Source organism: Lissotriton vulgaris, chromosome 12 (genome assembly GCF_964263255.1).
Source record: "Lissotriton vulgaris chromosome 12, aLisVul1.2, whole genome shotgun sequence".
NCBI lineage: Eukaryota > Metazoa > Chordata > Amphibia > Caudata > Salamandridae > Lissotriton > Lissotriton vulgaris.
The window spans coordinates 94,068,100-94,080,131 of record NC_141700.1 but is presented as its reverse complement, the minus strand read 5'-3'; the positions used below and the strand labels follow the sequence as shown (position 1 = coordinate 94,080,131).

At 43.2% G+C, this 12,032-nt stretch overlaps 1 protein-coding gene across 1 annotated transcript in view; it reads left to right on the top strand.

Moving 5' to 3' along the window:
- Nucleotides 1-262: 262 nt before the first annotated feature.
- Nucleotides 263-12,032, top strand: part of CGN (cingulin) — a 251,828-nt gene continuing 240,058 nt past the window's right edge. Inside the window, exon 1 of the mRNA XM_086947325.1 lies at nucleotides 263-453. The gene's annotated coding sequence lies outside the window, so the exon portion shown is untranslated. The remainder of the gene's footprint in view (nucleotides 454-12,032) is intronic.

Below are 12,032 nucleotides of genomic sequence, written 5' to 3'. Positions count from 1 at the left end.
AAAGTGAACGGAATGCAGCTACGCTTGCAGCCTAATAGTAGCCGCACCGGTACAGTCAGGGTCATCCTGTTGCTTCGCAACCGACCCACGTGGCAATCAGGCTGCAGTCTCAGTCACGTGACCGAAAGTCTACACACTTTTGTTGACGTAACTTTGATCCTCCTCTCGCGATCCGCCCTCTGAGCTGAGTTAGCCAATCCTTTCCATGCGCGGGCAGCGAGGCGTGGCGGGTCGAAGGAGCGGGGCCCGGACTGGCTGCGGAGGTTGGAGGTGGGAGCGGCCGCGAGGCCCTGGGTGTGGGCGAAAGGTGCCAGGCTCGCGCTGCTGTCACAGGTTGTGCAGGCAGCGGTGCGGGTGCCAAGGTGAGTGCGGGAGCCGCAGAGGCTGCTGGGAAGGGCTGACCAGGAACGACCAGTAACGGATGTGAGTAACGACTCGGGCGCTGCGCGGAAGGTGAGTGATACCTCTCTGGGCTGTTGAAGTGTCTGCTGAGCGGGGGAGTGGGAATGGGAACTCCAGGCGGATGGCGGGTCCTGAGGCTGCACATGAGGGAAGGGGTCCAGGGCACACACACGTTGACGGGTGTGACTAGTTACTGTCCTTTCGTGGTCGGCACCTCAGGGACATAAACGTGGTCTGCTTTGAGGAACTGAACACTCCCGCTGCCGGCCTACCTGGAAATACATCTCGTTGGTACCTTACATTGCTGCGTTTCATTATTTGTATTCATTATTAGTGTTCCTAATAAATACCCCACATAATATTGCTCAGAAGTCAGCTCCGTCTTTAATTAGTCATGGGTAAGTGCATGATCCAGGGTCGCTGAATGGCAAGAGTCTCTTGATTAGACCTCATGCCTTTCTTCCACCACCCTGCTGTTAGTGTTTTTTTTGTTTCATCCTTGGGGGCTCATTTTCATCCCTACTTTATCTCTTTTTTCATTGTTATACTATTTTAGCATTCTCCTTTTTGTCTTTTCATGTCTTCTGGTTTGAACTCTTGTGTTGGAAAATTAGGGTAGTGCTGGGGCGGGGAAGTAGCCTAGTAGCGCCTAGAGATGGCAACTTTTAAACTGGGGAATAGGGTTTGCAATCTGGGCGCCGCTCAGCATCCTGTGATTCTGGACATATTGCTTAATCTGACTGCGCCTTAAAAGATAGAAGTGTACCGTAGACTTGTTCTTTTGTAACGCGCTCTAATACTGGTTGACAAAGTTTGTGCTAGATATAATTGCAGGTGGTGGGTGGGGCGGGGGCACTACATCTTACAGCATGGGGCAGTTGGTCACTCAAAGTGCATTCTGCTATCTTACAAGGAGTACGTCTGCAAGAAGGTAGTCCCTTCACTGTCAAGGAGTACTATGGCAATATGTACTCTTTGAGACCAAAACATGTTTTCCTTTCAACGAATATTTTTTTTATATATTGATGTGCTCTCTGCTACCCCCACCCCATAGTAAAACTACCAAAAGCATGACAAAACAAGCATTGTTGAAGCCAAAAGGCTGGCAGCCAATGCCAGACCTTCTGGCTTTGCTAAGGCCTGGCGTTAGCCAATACATTCTTGTTTTTAATAAAACTATGTATGCTATACTTACATGGTTTTCCAGTCTGTCCCTTCATACATTGGTATGCTGTAGTGTTGTTTACACTTTGCTTCCACCCACTGCGCCATACAGCTTCGGGCAAGAGTTCAGCCCTCTTAGGCTGTTGGTTTACCTGAGTGTGATTAATGGCATTCTTCATATGCACAATGTGCCCCTCCACACAATAAGCAGCCATATTCCGTGCCAAGGACTACGGGTGCAATGTGTTCTTTTACATGAAAAATGTAAATTTATTTCGCTTTCAGACAATACTTGCTTTCACGCAACGTGTGCTTTTATACAAAATATCACAAACAAAATAAGCATTGACACAGGCAAAAGCTCAGCGGCAAAAGCTGGACCAATTGTCTCTAATAGGTCAAAACATGCTTTTGTAGAATGTGTGCCTTCATACAAAATAATATCAGTGGAAAAAGTTGGGCCTATTGCCTTTGCCAGTGCTTGTTTTATTTGGTAGAAGTTTCTTCCTCTTAAGGTAACAGAATGTACATGGTGCATTGGTGATGATGCAGATACTTTACGGATTGTTTAGCGAATTACTTTTTTTTTTTTTTTACTGATGGACACTTCCCCCATCAACAAAGTTGTTTTCAAGTATTCTCTGCAAGTGTAAGTATTTATAAAAGAAAAACGTGGTATTCCTTTTTATGTGACTTACCATTTAATGTTAACTTCACACTTAAGGGGGTGTAATGTATGTTGTGTGAATCCAGACCAATTTCGGTCATTGTCAGGTTTAACATACAGTGTCTCTGGTCATGACCAGCCTAGCCTCTGATTCTCATCCTTCCAGTGCGAGACATCCGTTGGTGAATGGCCTGGTCATTACAGTCCTTCAGATGTCTGTCCTTTCATGTCTCTGTTAGGTTCCCCACGGTTCAGTCCTGGTTTAATATTTTCAAACTATTGTCAACATAGTGTGTTGTTCCCTCTTTTGAGCATCTTTGGTCTATAAATCTCGCGCTCAGTTAAGTGCTATGACATAAGGTTCCCCTTTACTCAGACACCCTCTGGTTTCATCCTTAGTATCCAGTGTTCACCTGTGGCTCTTGGGTTATTCAACCCACTAGATGGAGGCAAGGTTTAAGTTTCCGTCGTTGATGCCGCATGGATTTTGACTCCCCACCAGCATGCCCCTTTGGCAGACTGTCCCGCCAGGTGACCTCTTTGATTGCTGTCCAACGAGGTGCCCCCGTGGTTTTCATGGTGCTGCACTGTTTATGAGCCTTATAGCTGGAGTGAAGGAAACAGTATAATGTATACACCATGCCTAATATACTTATAACATTGTGTTATCCATACCCACCATGCCAGTCCACAAAAGAGGAGCATAGAAAGGTTTGGTGGCAGTTGTTTAGCACTGTTCTCACACAGGCAGGCCTAGGACCTGCTAGATCTATGGTTAGTGACATGACCATGCCTATGAATGTTGTGTTCATGGCGCTGACCCTGCGCCCACGTTTCGCACAAACATCTTGTGGCATGGGTGTTTGCACAAATTAATGTTTCAAGCAATTTTAAATGTGCACTTTGTGAATCACATGAGACCAGTTCATCACTGATTACGAAATGCTGACCACATGAAGCCCAGTAATGCGGTGTGTAATTACAGTAAATACTAAACAGGGTGTTCCGTAAACCTTGCATATCTTAGCCCTTATCTCCTAGTTGTTTCTAAGGCTTGTTACTGTGTGAGTTTTACACAATCGGGTGTAACATGCCCACTCAACATTTGCGAGCCCTGCTTAGTTTTGATGCACGCTCAAAATGAAAAAGGAATAGATTACACTTCTGAGAATGAAATGCGGGTAGAGAAGTTGCCCAGACTTCTTGAAGCAATAGTTATGCTGTAAAATTGAACATTTAAGGACTGCACAATGACTGTTTGGCATAGAGAAGATGCCTGTCCGTCCCTGTTGAACAACTGAACTGTGCCGAGGGAGTGTGGCGCCATAAAATGGTGTGCTTACAAATCAGAGAATTTTTACTTGAAAATATGGTTCTGGGTTTCTAGCCCTGCGACTGTGAGGTAATTTCTGATAAACTCTCCTTTGTTATATATCTGGTTCCTCTTCACATCGAATAGTAATTTAGCCAGGTCAATGTATCCTAAAGACAAATTTAACATTCAAACATCCAAGTACCCACATTAAATTTTCTGCACTTCATATGTATTTTCGATTGTTTAGTTGTATTTACAATGGTTAGACAGTTTTTGTCAAGCGTCACTAAGTGCGTCTCTGGCTTTAAATTCAGGGCCAAATCTAGGCAAACATTAAAATACAGGCTCCCTAGATATTTTAAGGCACGTTTTTTGTTAATTTTTTTTTAAAACATATTTTACTGTGTCAGAAGTTGTACCTAGATGGGCATGTCGGAGCTTCATCGTATGAAAAATTGTACAGTGAGACATCTAGGGTACCAGCATCAATGTTATCCCAATTGAAACAAGAACATAACAAATGAAACCTGTTGCGCCACGTTAACATTGCAGTCACTTGTAAGGTCTTTCCCTGGCCATCTTAACGGGTCTATCTCTAGGTTGTAACCTGGTCAAATCTTCCACCGCCCTTTAATCTTTGTTTTTGATAAGGTAATGTTAGTATAGCTGTTTTTCTTGCTGTGGTGTATTTTAGTGGTACGAATGGGAGACACAGACACACATTATAGATACATTAGCATTTTTCCATTTTAGGTTCTCACTTCTCTCTATTTCTTTATAATGCTTAAGTATTTAGCCCTCCTTTGATGGTTCCGTCAGCTGTGGTCTTCATCCGGATATGGCTTGTAGCCTGAACAGACCTTTTTGATGTCTGGCATGTGATCACCAGTGGTTTCTATTGTATAGATGGCTTTTTAACAGTGCTTATGATCGAGCAGTGAAGTTCCTGTGTGGAGTCGATCCACTGTTTTCATCTTGTGACCAAATCATGGGTGAGGATTGGAGGCCCGGGTGGAGTGGAGCTAGTGTTAAAGCACATTGAAGGTGAGGCTGGTAAGGCCCTTGCTAAGCATCCAACCATAGGGATTGTGCATATGAATAAAACGTGTTACTTGATATTGACTGACAGATGCATGTGCTAGTTAATATCAACAGGAGGCCTAGCTTAAGTGGCTCATCACCACGCAGGAGGAGAGCAAGTGGGGTCTCTTTGAAGGGAACCCCACTGTCTCACTTCATTATGAGGAGCTTTCTACAGCACTATGTTTTCAAGCACCTGCATACGCCTCTTGATCCTTCTTTCTGAAAATAACAACTTAAATGTTATTATTTGGAATAGGGTCACCCTGGGTCTGCATAAATATATATACTGAAAACCCATCTCTTGACCATGGACTAAATGCCTTTTGCCACCAAAGGTCTGGTGAATGTAGACGCACCACTCTGAACACAGATTTCCCCCCTCCAGCTTTTCTATTCTTCTAGCTGCAGGGAGGCTAACACACAATCAAGTTTAGAAGTATGATATCTTTATGTGCTGCATTAGCCCAACAGCATTTTGCCGCCACCTTTCTTTAACTTGGTAAACTGTTACGGTTAATGGTGGACTGTGGCTGGTCACGGCCAAGGATGGGAGAATTTCTACCACTCTTGCATGTTATTTGTAGCTACCCTATCTCTAATTGTTCGCTATCATCCAGTGAGAAAAAAACTGAGAAGAATTTTCTCTCCTAACTAAAACTCTGTCTGGTTACGTGAGCTCGTATTAAACACTCTGCATAACGTTCATAAATCAAAAAGGCAAAGCAGATTAGAGTGGCGCTCATATAAGGGAATCGAGGCATTCGCATTTCAGCGCTCCCAAAAAGTTATTTACCAGATACATATAGGGCGCAGGTCACTGTGACCTCACACTCTGGGCTTCTGTGGACTGCACAGACGATGAATCGGCGTCAGGCCAGTCCCTGTTGACTCAGATGATCATGTCCAGCGCCGCCTCAGACAGGGATGTGATGCTTGACAGGGTCACCTGGAGTGACAGCACCTCGGATATCATTCGCCTGACCTCCTAACTGGATGGATATTTCCATGTTTTTGCCGCCAGGTAAGCCAGGCTGTGGGCTGAGAGACACGATTAGCAAATGTATTGATCGCTTCCGGGTTGCTCACAGTCGGAACTAAACAAAGTCCGTGTCGGATGCCTTCGTCCATCAGCAGCTCGGGTTTTTCCCTTAAAGTGAGGATGCTCGCTACTGCAAATACACAGCCGACGCCGCCCAGCATTTCTATACGGATAGATTGCTGAATGCAGGGGCAACGCTGGTGGATGTTTTCTTCAAAGGTGACAGCTCCCCTCCCACGCAGTGGGCTCCGAGGCCCCAGGTGGTGGCCAGGAGCTGGGTGAGAGTCGAGGTGTCCGTCACACCTCATTAAACCGGTGGGACAGGGTTGAGATCTAGGAATGCCTTGTGTGGCCTGGTATGTGCGAGCAGGCTGCCTCCGAGTGTTGACAGGGAGCACAGAATGGATGCATTCCTTGCCATTATCTGCCGCGCTGCTCCCTGCAGCGGTGTCCCGAGGCATTCCCACGCAGGAGCTGCATTCACAGAGAGCGGGAACATGTGCTTGGAATAAAACTAGGCTAAAGCAGAATAGCTGCCACTTTAAACCAGACTAGGCCATCTAGCACCGACATCCTCTCAAATGTTGTGAGCACTCACTGGTATGTTTCTCTCTTTATTGATGTTGTCTCATATGTTCCTCTCTTTTTTTTAAACTTTCGCTCCTCCCCTCCAATGTAGCATCGCTGTCTCTCATTCCACTCCATCCAATAGTGGCTCCCAATTTTCTGAAAGTCTATATCACCTGCATCAAGCACCCTACCGAACCTGAGCGTTTTGGCTAGGCCTGGGTGGAGTACGCGGAGTTCGGCTACGCAGAACTCCGCAAAGTGACCAGAAAACTCCAGCACGTTACAGAGTGCGTTAGGTCGCGCCATTCACACAGATTTTTAGCATTGGGTGTTGGTTCCCTCGCTGGAAAATCAGTGCGAACAGCACCATGCGCAAGAGGCCACTGCTTCTTTCTGGAGCTCGAGTAGATGTTGTACAAGAGCGACCGCTTCCTCAATGCGAACTCTCGCTGGGAGGTGCTCTAACGTTGGATTTTCCTCGCTCGCGCTCGCCAACTTAACATTGGCGAGGGCGAGCGGGGAAAAGACTCCGCTCCACATTATTCGGAACTGTGCGTGCTCCACGGAGTGCGGAAAACTCAGTGAATGGAACAGAGTTCACCACCCATGCCTACTCTTGTCCACCCCATACCCCCCAATAGTGTAGCAAGCATGTCCAGGGCCCAGGTGCAGGGACAGTGGCCCCTTTGACTGCAGCTGTGGTAGTAAAATACATTAATTATCGGGGTTCAATGGGCCATGCTGCCATTGCTCTCCTTCGTCCCAAAGTCTTGGAATACTCGAAGTTCCAACGTGCGGCTGAATCATTAATATCCTCCACCAAAGGCAGAGCTCCTGCCACGGTCCAGCTACTAAGGATTAGCTAGATCTGATCTGCTCTCTATGTATGCAAAGCATTAATCAGTGCACTTAATACCCATATCAGTACACTCGCAAGCTTTTTAGTTGGTTACACCTTTCCCCAAATTACTAAAATTATGGACTCTGCCATCTGTGCACTTCTTCTGCACCCCCAAGCTGACACCAACTTCCTGCCTACAGAAACCAGGTTGATTTGCTCTCTGCCAAAAAGAGGACTCTCTTCAAACTTTTCACCCAGCACTGGTCACAGTGCCTCTCCAACCTGTTTATCCCAAACCCGTATGCTGCTGTATGGAACCCGCTGTCTGCCATTTACAGTCTTTGCCCCCTGCAACCTACTCTGCTCCGGTACACAGACAAAATATCGATTTTTAAATATCGATATACAATAATATCGAAGTTTAAATATCGATGGGACAAAATATCGAAGGTAAGTAATATCGACAGTCTTAATATCGATATTAGTATGATATCAGTAATATCGAAGTTTTAAATATCGATGTCAATAATATCGAAATAAATAACTTTGATGTTACTAATATCAATTTTTTAATAATTTTAGTGTATATTATATTGTATTTATTATGTTTTTATTATTTATTTTTAATGTCATTTAATTAAATTTTGTCTTTTACTACTGTAGCGGGTTGTGGGTTTATAGGGGAATAGGGTGGGAAGTAATTTAATTATGTTAAATTAATTATTAATTAGTAGGAATTATTAATTAATTGAGAATTAATTTTTAATTAATTTTAATTAATTGATTAATTGATAAATATGTTCTGTAGCGGGTTATGGGTTTATAGGGGAATAGGGTGGGAAGTAATTTAATAATAATTAATTAATATATGTTTGTACATATTTTAATTAATAATTAATGGGTAATTAATTATATTAATTAGTTAATTAATTAATATAATTTTGTACATATTTTTAATAATTAATTTGTTGGTAATTAATTAATATTAATTAGTTAATTACATTAATTATAGTAATTTTTTTATATATAATTTTTTGTGATAATTAATTAATTGGGAAAATTAATATTACTTATTAAATTAATTACAGCTAATGTGCTAATATATTTACTTTATTGTTATTGTTAATTAATAATTAATTGGTAATTAAATAATATTAATTAATTTTGGGTAAAGGAGTATTTTTAGGGTTTAGGGTCAGTTTTCAGTTCTTGGGTAAAGGGGTATTTTTAGGGTTCAGGGTCAGTTTTCAGTTTTTGGGTAAAGGGGTATTTTTAGGGTTCAGGGTCAGTTTTCAGTTTTTGGGTAAAGGGGTATTTTTAGGGTTCAGGCTCAGTTTTCAGTTTTTGGGTAAAGGGGTATGTTTAGGGTTCAGGGTCAGTTTTCAGTTTTTGGGTAAAGGGGTATGTTTAGGGTTCAGGGTCAGTTTTGGGTTTTTGGGGTACAGGGATATTTTTAGGGTTCAGGGTCAGTTTTGGGTTTTTGGGGTACAGGCGTACAGGGTAAAAACAAAAAAAAATTACATTACATCAATTTAATAACATTAAAAAAAATTAAATTACATTAAATTATTAAGTGTTTTATTTATTTTAAATGTATATGTATTAGTTTTAATTTTGTTTTAATATTTTTATTTAATATTTGTAAAATTATATGTATTTTAAAATTATTTTTACATTATTATTAATACATTTAAAAAAAGGATATTTTTAATTCCGATATTTTTGTACTACGATATTATTTTTTCGATATTTTTGTACTTACCTTTATGAAGATATGATTCCGATATTTCTGATGTCGATATTTTTGTTCCGATATTTTTGTATTTCGATATTCTGTCTGTCGATATTATGTCAGACATTCCTCTGCTCCACATACTGATGCCGGTCCTTAAGCACAAACTTTTAAGAACTGTTTTTGGAAATGTGGTTGTCCAACATTGTCGGAGGGGCACTTGTCAGATGTGGTTACTGGGCCCCAGGTTGAGGTCGTTTGTCACTGGTGTCCTAGAGTCTCCCCTACTGTGCCTCTGTACACTGGGCCAAGTACAATCCTTTGAGCACTGACTCTCAGGGCAGTGCATAGTCATTGGATTCGCAGGGAGGTAACATGGGGGTAGGAGTCAGAACTCAACAGGCACAGCAAAGTAATGCCCAGACCACGGCTAGTCTTTTATTTAAAAGAAAGTACTTTAATCGGACCACATTACTAAATAATACACATTCCAGAAGTTGCTCAGCAACAGAGTTGTATACACCCTGCGGGAGCTAATGAAATACAGATCTCAGTATGTTGCCCTCTTCCCTCCCCTCCTCTCTATTGTGTGACTCTGGCAATGGTATGGGTACAGGCATAGGCTGCGTACGGATGCACATCACTAGTGATTACACCAAATACTGACCCTTAGGTTAGTCCAGTTGCCTTTTGCTGAACAAGTCCTTTCTGGCAGAGGTTAGCAGCAGCAGTTTCCCTCTGCTGGCTTTCAGTGACAGTCTCTGTTTGTGCAGACATTGTACCACGTTACTTACTTAAAAACAAATAATGTTATTTTGAATTTATTGACTTCATACACTCTATGATGACAGTAAGCATTGACGTGCGTTGTGCACTTTGCATCCAATACGCATGTACATGCATGCAATATATTCCGAATTTATAAAGGCATCACCGCGGTCCGTCTCAGTAGAAATACAGTAGGTGTAGATACCTCTACTTACAGTAACCTGGTCAGACAGCAAGTATTGCCGTGCAGTATGCACTTTGCAACCAATGTACATGTAGTAACGTTTAATACGTCATCGCTTGCAAATACATTGTGCCGGTCTGCCCCACTGGTGGGAGAAATACATTAGGTGCAGAAGTTCTGTAACAACAAAATACAATACATAAGAAGCAGCATCGCTAACATACCAATATAGGCGCACAAATTGAAAATGGCCACAGTAATCTAAAGCACACCTCTTGCCCATGTGAGGGGGCTGATCATCCCAAGGGTATAGCCCTTTCGGTAGTCCCAAGGACCAGTAGTGTAATTACATTATTCCAACCCATCACCCTTTGGCGCAGCAGGGTCAACAAAAGTCGGGGAAGGTAAGGGAATGTTGGCTTTAATCATTGCAATCTTCTCAATAAAAAAATTATTTAGGGAATGACAGAGGTCCTGGGAGGGGGAGGGCTTGAGAGATGTCCTATCAGAGAAAGCCAAACTGTGGACTATCGAGACTCAGAAGATTTCCCTCGGCCGATTCTCAGCTATGAGGATTTTAGAGGAGAAATAGGTCGTTTTTGCCTCTAGAATGGCCTTTTTATATTGGGCCAAGAGAGTGGTAAACTCAGATTTGAGTATGGGGCAATATTTCCTCCTCCACGCACGCTCTGCTCGGCGCACCGCCAGTTTGGTGGTCTTAAGATCATTGCTGAACCACAAGTTGGCATCCTTCTCTCGCTTTGATGTTACCCGCTTCAGCGGGGCGATGGAATCACAGCCTGAGAGAAGCCAGTGTTCGATAGCCGAGGCCTGAGAAAGAGTGGATAGGCCTTGTAGGGTAGGATAGGAGGAAATTAATAGTGCAGATAAATTCTCCGGATCCACTCGGCTCCATGAGCGGACCCAAACATTCTTTGGGAGCGGGGGTCTAACGGGAGAATTAATGGGAAGGGTAAACAAGATCAAGTGATGGTCAGACCAGGTGCAGGGTGAGATGGACAGGGAGCCTACCGGACAATTCAGAGACCAAATCTGATCTAAGATGTGTCCTTTGACGTGAGTGGGAGAATGAACGTGTGACACAAAATTAAAAGATTGAAGTGTGTCTGAAAACTGTTTAGAAGAAGAACATTCCACTGGGTCTGAGGGCCAGAAATTAAAATCTCCCAATAGTAGGATGGAAGAATTATTAACCGTAAGTGTAGCGAGTATCTCTTGAAAATCAGAAAGAAAAAGTAAAGGTGACTGGGGAGGCCGGTAAGTGAGAAAAAAGGTAAGAGGGGGAGTGGTCGATATGGTACGGATGACAAGGTACTCTGTAGTAGCGATATCTGGCAGGGATAGAAGTTGGAAGGGGAGGTCGGTCCGGGTAATGACCGCCACGCCGCCCCCAGTCCTACCGGTAGGACGGTCTGCTCGTAGAGCGTAATATGGAGCGGGAAGAGTGGCCAGAAGAGTAGGGAGAGAATCGTCAGTAAGCCAGGTCTCGATTAGAAAGAGAAGATCAGGTGCGTAGAAATCCAACAGCACCGACAGTTCATGTGAATGGGCCATTGCTGACCGGGTGTTAAGGTAGTAGGCCGAGAGAGTCCGGTCTGCCTGTCAACCCCTTGTCAATCTCGCCACAATGTAAGATCTGATGTCATGTGGCAGTGCTGTGCCTTACTGAGTTACACAAGACCATAATCGGTAAACATAGTTCATAGGTAAGGCTCTGCTTTACGACCACAACGAAGTCTTATCCAGCCAAGTTTAAACTTTCACTTGGACCCCCATTAAGGCAGTTCATGGTGGAGGATGGAGATGTTTAGAAATTCGAGCACCGCTGCTTTTGAGAGGGATAGCCTTTGTTAAAAATAGGTTTCCACAGAAATCACCGGTGTCTCCATCTGCATGTTGTTCTTTCATAGGCATTTAAGTGTCAGGTGTAAGTGTAAGAAACCCAAATCGGCTTTCCACTTTTACAATGTCAACAATGTTTATATTTTTCTTAAGGTGCGTTTGTGAATGTGTCCTGCTCTTTCACAAAATACGCACAACTGTACTTCTGAACTGACTTGTAGTTGTTGCGAGGGTATTTCTTCAATTGATATGTACACACGTTGGTACTTTGCGTGAAAAACTGCTCAGGGTTGTATGCCTACTGGACAACATTTGATGGTTTGTGCATGCTGGTTCGAGCACCTTGGTGCTACTGTAATGTGGGGCCTCAGAACCTGACATCATGCTTTTAAGGATAACTCGTC